Raw genomic sequence first — 15,076 nt, forward strand, 5'->3', positions numbered from 1 at the left:
AGTTGAGTATGTTTTGGGTACACAGATCTATTATATATAAATATCAATATTTGATTGGATTATTATTTCTTGAAATATTATTTTTAATAAAACTTTTATCTATAAACAGGATTACTTTAATTAACAAATCAATACTATATCTACGAATCAGCTGCGATAATTAATTCGGCTGTTAGATATAACTAATCATATAGATATAAATAAAACTCTTATTGAAAACAATAATAATAATATAGACACTTTTACTGTTACAACAAATCAATTATTATTACTAAACTCCTTTATTATATACACTTCAGATAATTAATCATTTTTTTTATAATAAAAGAACTTTCAAAAAAATAATTATTTAAGGGATAAGGAGGTAGTAAATAAAACATTAAGTAATTAGGAGTTTATTTAATTATTCTATAAATCATTTCTTTTTTTTCCGGTATTAGGAAATAGTGGGAATCTATATATGTATATTCCAATATCAAAAGATATAAATAAAAAACTAGCTTTAATTATTCCTATAAATTATAACACTTAAATATAGATAGGATATAACCAGCCTATAAATCCAGTTGATTAAAAATAAGAAATAATAAAACCTAATTCTAGAAACTATATTAATAAGGATAATAATAATTTAGAGGTAATAAATATAGAATATATAGAGATTCTAATTATAATACTTAGAGTGGAGTATAAAAATAATCTTAGATTTTTATTAGTCAATTATTCATTATTATATCAATATTATACAAAGTCTTCTCACAAGATAATAAATTAGAATCCAGATTTAGAATATATAATAAAGAAGCTTAAATTACCAAAATAATTATTTAATCAAAAAGCAATTGAGTAATTAAAAGAAGTTTCAATTTTTCAGGATAATTATTTTTGAAAAAAAGCTTGTAATGTAATAATAAAAATTCTGAGAGTTAATCTGGATTTATTTTAATATTAATTATTCTCAAATAATCAATTAGATTAAGTATAATTAAATCCTTTTTGGAAAAGATACAGATGAAATAGTATATTTTATATTAATATTTTAGAGTTTGTTTACTTAAGGATTAATTACAGAAATCATAATAGAATATACAAATCCCTATATAATTTCTATTTTACCTTTTAATCTAATTTCGAAAAGATTAAGGATTAAAAAAAGAAATATTTTTTTATAATTATACATAATATAATCGCAATTACAATTACAATAAAGAATATTCAGCTATTCAATCTAATGATTTCAACCTTAAAAAATACTTTATATATTTATATTTTTCAAATATTTAAATATTTTAATTGATATTAATAACTTGATAAATATATTCTAAGATTATAATTTAAGATAAATTATCAAAAAGAAATTAATAATTTGTATTTAAAGAAAATATAATGTAAAATAGATTTTGGATTAAAATCTACCAAATCTATTCCTTTGATTTAAATATTTAATTATAAAAATAATGATCAAGGCTTTATTACTTGATACCGATTATATTTTATAATAAGGAAAGATTTATAAAAAAAAACTATAATCGAGAATATATATATAATTATATTTGTAAGTTAATTTTTTTGAATTATAATATTTCTAATTACTAAATATAATCTTAAAACCAAGTAATACAATATAGTTAATACTTTTATAAATATATAACGCAATCCAATTAATATTCCTATAATATACTTACTATCTAATAGATTTAAGAAATTAGAAAAGAATATAATTATAAATAAAGCCTTGTATAAGTTTTGTGATTTATTTTTTATATAATTTAAGGATTTTACTATTGGTTTGAGAGAGATACGGAAGACGTGGTTTCCATTATGTATAGGCCTTTAAATGTCTATTTATATTCAATCTAAGGAGCTAATTAAATAAGGGAAATAATAAGCTTTATATAAATACTATTAAAAAAACTAATCTCCTTCGCTTTTGTTTAATAACCTTAATACAATTACCTTTATATTGAAATAAATCCTTTAAAGTAAATTTCTTTAAATAAATTTCTTTATCTATATACTCGAAACTTTCTTTTATAACTTCAAATACAATAATAGAAAAGAAATTCGTGAAATTATAAATATTCTTTATTTACTAATTAAAGTTCCTAACCTTTTACTAATAAAATTAATCTCTTTCTTTTCTTAATCCCATTTTATTTATTTTATTACCTTGATATCAATCTTATTTATATTAATTAAATCAGTAAAAGCTTGATATAGTTTTCCTTTTGTTATTACATCAACCAAATTAATTAAACCATTAATCCAAATCACCTCAACGATTTCTTTCCACTTATAGAATTGATATAATATTATAATATTAATCATTAATCTCTTTTTATTAATCATTCCCAATTTCGTGAATAAGTTATATAATAACTTGGAATCAATATACAGAATTAATAGAATTTTTTTACTGAAAATAATATTAACTATAGAAATGATTACTATACCGATATTGAATTCCTAAATTAATTTATATAATTCGAATATTAAAATATTGTATATAATTTTTTTGTATTTAATAGATAATTAATAAATGATATTAGTATTATTATATTTATTTATTATTACAATTATATAGTTTATTTAGAATAAATAGTTTTTATTGTTTATAAAAGAGATATTAGTAAAAATAATAATTTTAAATAAATCTAAATTAAATAATATATATTTGAATTCTTTAATAGAGTTTTCTTTTTGCTATTTGATATATTTATTTAACACCGTAATATCATTTTTGTTGAATTGAATTATTTGTATTACTATAAATAGATTAAAAGATATTTTGAGTTGATATATAGTTATAATATATACTCTACAAACTTGTTATATAATATACTATGTATCAATTATAATATTAAAGAATATATTAGTATTATATTGTTTATTGTTTATAGTAAATACTTTAATTATCAATTTATGAGTGCTTATAGTATTATTAAAATTAGTTGCTATTGAAGAATCATTACAAGCTTTTATAAAGGTAAAGAATATTCTAAAGATTTTGTTAGAATTATTTATATCAATAAGATATTGATTAATGAGATAGTTATTATTATTATCATTATTATTGTTTTGATTATCTTTTTATTCGATATTAGTAATGAACTGTTTATATTATTTTATAAAACTTTTGTTATTAAGATTATTATATTTAATATAATAATTTGTTTTAAATCGATCTTTTTCCTTTTATATATACTTATAGTATCTATAGCCCTTTTTCTTATAATCAGAAAAGTAATAATTGTTCTTATTTTTATCAATTGATATAGAGAAAAGTTATCGTTCAATATATTTATTATAAAATTTCCAAAAAGAGAAATCTGAAGATCCATTATTATAGAAATATTAATTTATAAGGAATATCTCAGATAATATATTTCGTCAATCTATAAGGAATATTTCAGGTAATATATCCTATTTCAGAAATACTTTTTAATAAAAATCAATAACTTATTTAATCTAATTAATAAGCTCTATAATAATTAAATAAAAATTATATATTGTAAAATAGTATTTTGAAATACCGTTATATATAAATAAGATCTTAATATAGTATAATTAGAAATTATATATATTTCTAGAAATAGTATATTAAATAAAGCATGAATCTATAATCATTATATTAAATACTTTTTAAAATTCTTTAATCAGATTCTTCTCGATATAATTCTTGAAAATAATTTTATTTTATTTAAAAAGCATATTTCATTAATATTCAAATTCTTTAAAATTATTAATTGTTATCTTATATATATTCTTATATATTTCAAAAAGAATATTAAAATTAGCTTAATAAAAATCTCTAGTTATATTTGAGAGTATAATTGAAAAGGCTATTAGAATTATCTTAATTGATATAAATATTTTACAACAATATTCCACAAATATAGAGATTCTCAATTAAAAAGAATTATTGATATTCTTATATCTATTATTATTTTTATAGATTTTAAAGAAATTAATAAAACAATAATTCTGATTATATTGATTATCTTTCTAATAATTAAAATAATTATAATAATCCCTATTCCTATTACCTCTACCATCACCTCTGCCACCACTTCTATCATCTCTATCATTATTATCACCTTAACCATTACTATTATTATCATTATCATCTAAATCATCATCATTATTAAATAATCCTATAGAAATATCAACCAATAAAACCCTTAAACCTAATAAAAATATATTTCGTATATCCCTAAATTGAAATAAAAATTGAAATAGAACTGATCCTCTTATTATATTAAAAAAAAGAATTAATATAACTTTACTAGATTTTAGCAAAATTAGTTAACCAACTATATTACTATTCTTAGATTCAAAAGATTCAATTTATAATTTCAAACCAAGTTCGACAAAAAAATAAGCCTATTTTATTAATATAAATAATTATATTTCAATAAATTGATATTCCAGAAATTGATTTATAATCCAATCATAATATTTGCTACAATCAAACATTTTTATAAAAATATTTTCAATACTTGTATTAATATTAACATAAACTTCATAATATCACAAAATTGTATAAAAATTATATAATATTAGTTTATCAATATTCCTTAATATACTTTTACAAACACAATTAAAATCAAATATAACTATATTCTAAAGAAATATATTAATAATCCCCATATTCGAATACACAATCTTTTTAAAAAGAAAATATTTATTAGTATAATACTCTATTTCTAACCTAAATATATATTCTTTATAAAACTACCTAGTTTTATTAAAATTCTTTAAAAAAATATAATCCTAAAGTTCTCCTTTAAATCTCAAATCCTTAATTTTCTAAGCTTTTCTTTCTTTAATTGATACTTTATTAAAAAAAATATAAGGGTTAAAGGAAACAATGAAATAAGAATAAAGAGGAATATTGATTAGATCCAAATCTCCATAAAAAGAAATACTGAAACCTACTTATAAAAGATTAGTACTATCAATTATTATATCGATATATTCTTTTATACTAATAGATTGATCAAATAGAACCAGTTTCTTATTAATATCAGGTTTTTTATCAACTTTAGATTTCTTGCTAGCTTATTTAAAACTAATACTAATACTTACCCGGAATATCATAATAAAAGTAAAAAAAGTAAAAATAAAAAAATATTTCGAATAAATAAGTAATTTGTAATATCACTAATTAGTATTGATTTGAGAGAAATACAGAAAACGTAATTCCCATTATATATAAACCCCTAAATGTTTATTTGTATTCAATCTAAAAAGCTAGTTAAATAAGAAAAATAGTAGGTTTTATATAAATATTACTAAAAAAACTAGTCTTCTTCACTTTCGCCTAATAACCTTAATACAATTACCTTTATATTGAAATGAATTCTTTAAAGTGAATTCCCTTAAATGAATTCCCTTGTTCATATATTCACATTAATCCTAAGATTAATTAAAATAATCGGATATATATAAAAACTATACATTTATTTCAACAAAAAATATACCATACTTATTCTCTTCTTTATCAATAACTTTCAGGTTATATATTATAAAAACAATAAATCTATTACTAAAAGAATTACTAATCAAATCAAATCAATTTACAAGCTTAAGAATCTAGGTGATATTAAATGATTTCTAGAGATTAGAATTCTAAAAAATAAATCTATAAAGAAACTTTGATTAGTATACAATATTTATATTAAGAAGATTACTAAGAAATTTAAGCTTAATAAGGGTAGTATATATATTCTATTGCTAATTATCAAATTTATTAAATTTAATAAAACAGCTATCATATTAATTATTAAAAAATATCAAGAAAAAATAAAATCAATACTATACACTATAATCACAATATACATTAATATTACATTTATAGCTTTTTAACTAAATCATTTCCTTATCAATTCATTTTCTGATTATATAAAAACTATTAATCATTATATCATATATTTATAAAATACTTGCTTTTTATTTATAAAATATAATTCCCTGTTAATTTCATAATTTCTTATATTCTCAGATATATTATTCGTAGATAATAAGAAAACCAGAAAATCATTTTAAGAATATATCATGTTACTCTTCGGAGAAGCAGTTTTTTAAAAAGCATTATATTAATCAATCGTTATCATTTCTATTATTGAAATAGAACTGTTAGGGATAGAGAGGATAGTAAAGGAAATAATAGTTACTCTATAATTGTTAAAGGAGATTGATCTTATAATTCAGGAATTAATAATTATATTTTGTGATAATATACAATCAATATACCTTATAATAGATAAAAACGAACGGATTACTACTAAGCTCAGATATATTGATATATAAAATATATGGTTATACCAAGAATATATAAAAAGAAGTTTTTATATTACTTATTTACTTATTATTAATATAATAGTAAATGGATTAATAAAGAATTTATTACAATAAAAATTCGAATACTTCCAATCACTACTCAATCTATAGAATATTGGTATACAAATTAAAGAGTTAAATTAAAAGTTAGCTAAAATTATATTTATTATATTCTCTTAATTAAAGAATTAACTTTTTTATTTGATTTAGTATACTTTCTAATCTTTATCTTTTCCAAAAGCATATCGAGTTTACATTATTTATCCTTGGTAAGTCTTTTCATTTTATAAACTTTATTTTCAAAATGTTAAATTAGTTTGAGAAACTTATTTTTCTTTATAAAAACTTTTAAAAACAGTTTCTTAAAAATATACTTTTTAATAGAAAAATCTTTTCTTATAAAATCGATTACAATAACTTTATAATAAATAAATTTATATATATTAAAATCTGTCAGAAGTTTTTAAAGGATTTCATAAAGCTTTTTTAATTTCTAACTTTACTATTAGTATTATAATTAATTAGAGATAAAAATAAATATATACCTTTTTATTCTATACTTTATAAACATTAATATAAAGTTTTTTTATAAAAACCATAGTATCCAAAACAACCTCACATATATATATCTTATAATTCCAATAACAAATATTTTTAATTCAATCAAAATCCTTATAACAATTATCTAAAATCTTTATTTATCCGAATATTAAGAATTTTATATAGTTAAAATATAAATAATTATTTATTAACTCTTTAATAAATTTATTGTAAAAGAGTAGAAGGTGGTAGAATCATAAAGTAGTCCTTCGTAAATACCACAAATAAGTCACTAAAACGTAGTGCTTCCGGCAAAGGAGAGGAGAAGTAGGTACTACATAGCACATCACAAAGTATACAAGAAGGTAAATGGAAACTGATTGCTTTTCTCTAAACTACACGAAGAAGACCTATAAATACTAGCTACAGAAAGAGGTCACGTGACCAGTACCAAGTTTCGCCCACATTATTAGATTATAAAAATTAAGCTTTAATAAAAGCCCTTAATTAATTAATTTTGATTTTTATATATTAAAGATTAATAAAAAACAAATTATTATCAGAATTATTATTAGAAATATAGAGATTATAAAATCTATATTTATCAGAATAATTAGGTAAAAAAAGAGTTATATAAAAATATTTATTTGAATTACAAAAAAAATAGGATTTAATAGAAATAGGAATAATCAATTTAAATTGATTATTAAAAAAATATAAGATTCTAAAATTATCTAATTTTTTATATTTAATCTTAACCAATTTATAATTCTTTTTTATATTTATAGAAATTATAATAATCTTCTAAAAACTAGAAATTATTATATTATTTAGTCTATAAAAGGAATACAATTTAGAATTATTATAATAAATATTTAGGGCAATACTACATAGAGTATACTATCAAATAGATTAAGGCTAATCTTTAATTAGTATATAATTAATCTAGAGATAAAGGATAATATCTATTTCTAATAATATAATAGTAGAAATAGGTATAGGGGGAATAGTAGTAATAGGGGTAAATTGAATAATTGAATTAATAATACTTTCTGGAGGAAATTGTTAATAAATATATTGCATTCAAATAAAAAAGGTAATATAATTAAAGTTATAATAGCCATCATTCAATGGTAAAGCAAAAAAAAGCAGTTAAAGAGGATTGGATAAAGGATTTCCGGAAAGGTTTTTAGAAAAAAATAATTACTGAGATAATGATTGATTAGTAGTAGGGCTTATAGAAACAGGGACAGGATTAATAATATCAGGATTATTTTTATATACAATTAATAATATCACCAAAAAATCAATTACTGCCAGAGTAGAGAATCTAAAAAATAAATATAAACTACATTCAATTATAGATTTAGAAAAAAGCTTATTGCAAGTAGTAAGGGAAAAAGGAACAGTAAAAGAATGTTTTTTTAATTGATCACGGCGCCCTATCCTTTTAGAGTTTTTGGATTAATCAGAATTACATTTATCAGGAAATAAGTAATTTATTTAAAAAAAAACAAAATATAATAATGTTAATATCTAAAAAAAGAAGAGTTTGAAGAAAAAAATATATCTTATAAATTATATTTGCTTTATATATAAATAAGATTATTAAATTAATAATTATTTGAATCTTCTAAATATTTCTAGTAATCTAATACCACTATTATTATAATTATTAAATTAATTATTCGATTCGGATAATAATGCTGATTTTGCAGTATATATCCGTGGATACCAGAATCAAAATCTATATTCTCCATTTATAGCAGTAGATTAGTAGGTATACATAATAAAATAAGACTATAAAAAAAGCATCTACCCACAATCCTTTAAAAACTTTTTAGATATAATAAAATAATATTATTCCTTTTTTATTAATTTACTTAAAATATATAATTTCCTAATAACTAAAAGTATATCAAATTTTTCTTTATATTATACTTTTATATTGATTATATGGGCAATAGATGTTAAGTTTTATAATAATAGGAATAAAATGATTTTATTGTATAATCTAAATCATATTAAAACTTTAATGAGGTGTAATTACACTAATTTCCTTTGTTTGTTTATATAGATTATCTCGATCTGGAGGGTATGTAATAAAAACCGTATTGTAGATTATATGGATTAGATTATATAATAATTAAAAATATAATATATAAAATATTCTAAAACAAAACAATATTAACCGGATCAAATTACAATCCGATTACCACTCCTATAATTGGTATTCAATAGTTATACAGTATATAATCCTCTTTTCTCTCTATAAGAGAAAATCAGAGTTTCAGTTTAATATAATTCAATACATATATCCTTTTCTATCTTATACTATTATTATCCAATCACTCCGCTTTATCGTGATATGCTATTATCTTGTATAATAATTATTTAAATAAATTTCAAGAATTCTTTAAGGCTCTCTTTAATATTTATTGATTTGAAAATATTTTTACTAATAAAATTATTTTTAAATATATCTATATGCTAATAATACATTTTTATGTTAATACTTATATCAAAACTTATAATACTCGATTTATTTGTAAATAATAGTATAGAGGATATTATCTTTCTATTGGCAAATTATGTTAATTATATTCATAGTCAAAATATCTAATAAAGGAGTAAAAACAATTTATACATAAGCTAATATTATAATAATTTGAGAGAATTGTAATAAAGCTTGAAATTGATATTAATATTTATTTTTCTAAAAAAAAATAATTCTTTACTGGGATATTTGTATAGAATGTAGATATAATAAGAATACAATAATAAAAATGAAATTCGAAAGAGATGGAGCTTATAAAAAAGTTTATTTATATTTTTGTAATAGATTTAGATAAAAAGTTTTAATAGATAGAGTATCTTTGAAAAAATTAGATAATAATAAAAGTATATATTTGAAAGTAGAATAGTATATAACTAAATTTGAGGATATAGAATTAGTAGAATATTTTATAAAAAAAAGGTGGTAAGAATTCGATATGAATTTTAATAGTGTAATAGATAAAGCTTATTCTAATAAAGATATAGTTGAAGATAAAAAAAAGAAAAAGGATATAGAATTAGATTAAGAATTCTGGGATTTTGGAGATAGGAATGAGAATGTTTTTGAGTAATAAATAATTCTATTATATTATTAGAATATATTTATTAATTAAATTAATATAAAATATATAATAAAAGGAGATTTATACTTAAACTTTTAAATTTTTAATTTTATATTTTTAATAACAAATTATAATAAATTAAAATTATTTCTCTCAATATTTTCTTTTTCCATTATTACCAATTCCTAAGTTTTATAATATAGTATAAAATTATTTGAAATATTAAACCCTTTAAAAAGCTTATTATACTCTTTTTATTATTTAATTAATTCTGAAAATTTAATTTATTCTATATCCAAGAATAAATGAATATATAACAATTCTGAATATCAAGATATCAAATTACTCCATAAATTATATTTTGAGTGTATGAAATATATATATAAATATATGAATTGATAAATAGATTTATTTATATATTAAAATAGAAAATTAAAATAAAGATTAAAATAAAAATATAGTAATTATAATACCTAGTTTTTAATATATTTTTTGAATATAAGATTCTTAAATTAAAAATATTAGAATTTAAAAAGCTTTTTATTTTTTTAATATTTTTTGATTCAAGTCTTCTGAGTTTTACTTTTAATAAATAATAGATTTAAAATTAATAATATTATTATAATCAAAATATAATATAAACTAAAGGCTTTAAATCAAGATTTTGGGATTTTTTTAAATTTTGAATCTTATCTCCTATTCAAGCAAATAATTTATAATTATTCAATATATTTATTTTTACTATTAATACTTTATTCTCAATATCTTCTTTTAGTTTATTAAAAAACAATTCATTATCTTATATTAGATTTCCATTATCTTAAAGAATAAATACTTTATTAAGATTATTAATACTAAGATTTTTAGCTATAGAATTGATATCTTTTTGAGCTTTTTGTTTATTAATATTAATATAATAAATTGAAATTTGATAATAATAATTTATTTATCTTTTAATCTTAACCTCAGATATAACTATTTTCTTTATTTGTATTTGATTTTATAAATCTACTCATTAAAATTCTAATAACTGATACAATTTTTTTATATAATATTGAATAGTACTTTTATTATTATTCCTTACTTTTTTGATTTATAATATAATAGGATCTAGTATATTTTTCCTGTTATATACTTTTTTAGTATTTGGATTTTGTAAAAACTCCAAAAAGGCTTTTCTTTTTCGATTCGAATTTATTTTAGTATATTACAAAACGAATTAGATTTAAAAGAATATAAATAATAAAAGTATTAAAGATAATCCATAAATAATAAAAGAATAATTTGTATATGAATAGATAATTATATATATATTTATTTATATATTTGTTTGTTTTTTATAAATAACTAATTATCAATCTCTTTATACAACCTTATGATTTACTTCTTTTTGAATTAATTCTATTATATAGATTAATATCTATAATAATTATTGAAATACTAAGAGTTTATTTATTCAAGGCAATTTTTATTTTGATGTTTTAAAACCCCTAAATAAATTATGGTTTTAAAGAATTATTTATACAAAGGTTTTTTATATAAAAAGCGAAATATAGTTTTTATTTATTAAAAAAATAAAATTACTAATAAAACTTTTCAAAAAAATTCTTTTAGACTAATTACTAATAATAAAGAATTATTTTCTACTATTAACAAAATAAAAGTAGGTATTATTAAAAAAGCTTGTTAATACTAATTAGGAAATAAATTGATTATAAAATTAGAATAAAAATTAGGATAAATTATTAACAATCATTCAGCTATTGTATTCTACAAAATTCGGAAATAGTAAAAATATTTAGAATTAATTATACTACGAGTATTATTTCAATATTTTGTATATGAGATTATGTATAATGGAGGAAGTACTATAAATCTTTGAATTCAATTTAATATTTTAATAATTCTTTAAAAAGTTATAGAGGTATTTATAATTGCTAAACTTAATAGTAAGTTTAATTCTATAATATAAATTATATACTAATTGATATTAATAGCCAATATATATATAATTTATGCTTATAGAGTTACTATTATAAATAAAGATACATATTTAATATGAACATTACAAAAACATATAACAGAATTTAAAATTCTTAGAAATAACAAAAAGGAATGATATAAAATAGAAAAGTTTCTTTTTCAATATTAATCAATAATAAATATTATATTTAATATAATATTGAAATTAATTTAAATTTTATTAAAATCTATACTCAATATAATCTACCTTCAAATAGAAATCAATATAATTTATTTCGAATATAAAGAAATATTTATTATTTGGTTTAATACTCTTCAATTTTTCAATATTATTTTCATTTATCTATTATTCCTTTATTTAATATTCTATAATATCCTTTTTTGTAATTACTAATTTAAGATATTATTATTCTTAATCTTTTTAATACTTTTATTATAAAGTTTAATAATTAATTTATTATTATTTTTAGATAATTAAATTGAGGATTGATAAGCTTTGGGGCTTATAGAAAACATATTCTCTTATTAATGCTTTCCAATATTATAAATTTGATTAAAAATATAAAATATTGGAATAATAGCTTTAAACACATTATTTCGAAATTAAAATATAAAAGATCTCAGATTTAAACTTCTTAAATTTGAAATAGAGATTCCAGAATCGGAATTTCAATTAATGTTTAATATAAAATTAATACTTATATTAAATCGAATAAATAATCGATTTATCTTATTCTCTCTATTATTCTATTTTACTCTCGATTTTTAAACTACTTCTTTCTTGATTGCTTCCTTTTTGATTACTTCTTTTTTAATATCTTCTTTAATAAATATTAGGAATTCATTATTATCAGAAATTATAAGATCAACTATCTTATTCCTAATAAATAATCTGGATATTCTAAATATAAGCTTATAGATATTTTCCTTAATCTTGATCTTAATTGAATATTAAAATATAATATCAAATTTATCCTTTATATAATCAAATAATCTCCTAATTATTTTATATATTATTTAATATAAACTTTAATATAAACTTTAATATATATTTTGATATATAATTAATTAACTAAATCTAACTTTATTAATTATTAAAAACTTTATATCAATTATAGAAATTCGAATATATAGTATAATTATAATATTCTTTTCTATATTTAAATATATAATTACTAAATCATTAAAGGTTTTTCAATATAGCTGTAGTATTAGCTTGATAAATCCTTTATATATCTTTCTTGTTATTAGAATCTTAGTTATAAAGATGTAATGATTATTTAAATCAATTATAATATTATATTTCTTTTTATAGTTATTTTAATTAGTAGATTAATAAATCCTTTTATAAATATATAGATATTAATTAGAAATAGATTTGTTGAGATAAAAAGTCTGTAAATTATTATATTTAACTATTTCTTTCCCAAACTTATCCTCGAAATTCTTTATTATATAAATTATGATATTAATAGATTTAGTTTAAGCGAATTTATTATATATAATATTATATTTATTTATTTCTATATTTCCATAATAAGCATTTTCTTGATTTGCTTTAATAGCTAATATTCTATAATCTAATAATTCTTTCAAACTTTATAAAGTTGTTGAAAAAGCTATAATCGAATTATAAGCTGTTGTTGATTGTATAGATAATATATTATATTGATTAGAATAAGGGATAATATTCTTATTCTGAGAATCCTATAAGGATTTATTATATGTTATATATTTTGATTATATAAATAGAACTTTAAAATCGATTTTTGTTAAAGTCTTTACTTTATAATAATAATATGAAATGCTAGAAATATAATCAATTTGATTGTTAGAGTAGATAATAGCAATGAATCAACTAGGTGTAATGTAGCACAAAGACTTTTTATTAATCCTTTTAAACTATAAAAATTCTACAATTTATAATTGTGCGCAGGTTGACATCAGCCCGAAGTAGCTTTGTAGAGGCTATTTATATGCTCTCGCCAATCCTTACACAGATTGACTGTAACAGAGCCCCCCATATTGTACATTATATCCCGAAATGTGTATATTTATCTTTTGAACTCGGCTTATATAATACAAGAAAATGGAACATTAAATAATCGTATTCATATTATATATCAAAAGGAAATAAGAATATTATAAAGCTACAAATAATCAATAAACAATATTCCAATATATTTACCACTTTTACTAATAGATTATTAAGGACTCTATAAGTTCCCTCCAATTTTCTAAATTTGTTTCCCCTTTTAGCAGATTATTCTTTATTACCTTTTTATTAGTTCTTATTTTATTATAACTACCCTTCAATCTATTAGCCTCTAAACAATTACAGCTCGATTTGTAATAGATCCTACTAGTTTGATTATCCTTATATATCTTCATTATTCCAAGTATATTGTATTCTCTATCTCTAAAGATTTCTATCACTACAATAAAGGTTCTTATACTAAATGTAACTATTATTGTATTCAGAAAAAGGTTTATTAGTCAATACCTCCCCAATACATTTCCGATATCAACTTGTTATATCAAATCTAAGCTTTTTGATAGGTTACTCCTATTAATAATTAAAAGGAAAAGAATACTGAGATTATAATAATATATTGAAATAAGCATTATATTAGAAATGTAAAGGCCTTTTTGTAAAAGGAGAATAAATAGAGTAATATTAAAAAACCAAAGTTATTTAAGGTATTATTTCTATTTGTTATAAAAAAGTTGGATTGAATAGGTGATCTTATGGAGCGCCTTGTGGATTTTTATTGAACTGTTGTTGATTACTCTTTATCTTTTTATAGTGATACTTAGCTAACTTTTTTAGATTCTAAAATAATTTGTTTACATTAAATATTATTATTTCAGGTTCTATTATAAGACTGATAGCTGTAATAGATTCGGATAATGAGAATAACTTTATAGCTTTGGTTGTTTACCCCCACGCTATCAATACCCCCGCCCCGCTCTTTACTCCTCCAGAAAATAAAGCTCCGGGTACTATAAATATACTAGCTAATTCGGAAAACCGCATTCCCCCTTATATCGATATTCAATTGTTGTTTTGCTCCTATTCCTGTACTCATTTC

Source organism: Botrytis deweyae (genome assembly GCF_014898535.1).
Source record: "Botrytis deweyae strain B1 chromosome Unknown BDEW_014, whole genome shotgun sequence".
Classification (NCBI taxonomy): Eukaryota; Fungi; Ascomycota; class Leotiomycetes; order Helotiales; family Sclerotiniaceae; genus Botrytis; species Botrytis deweyae.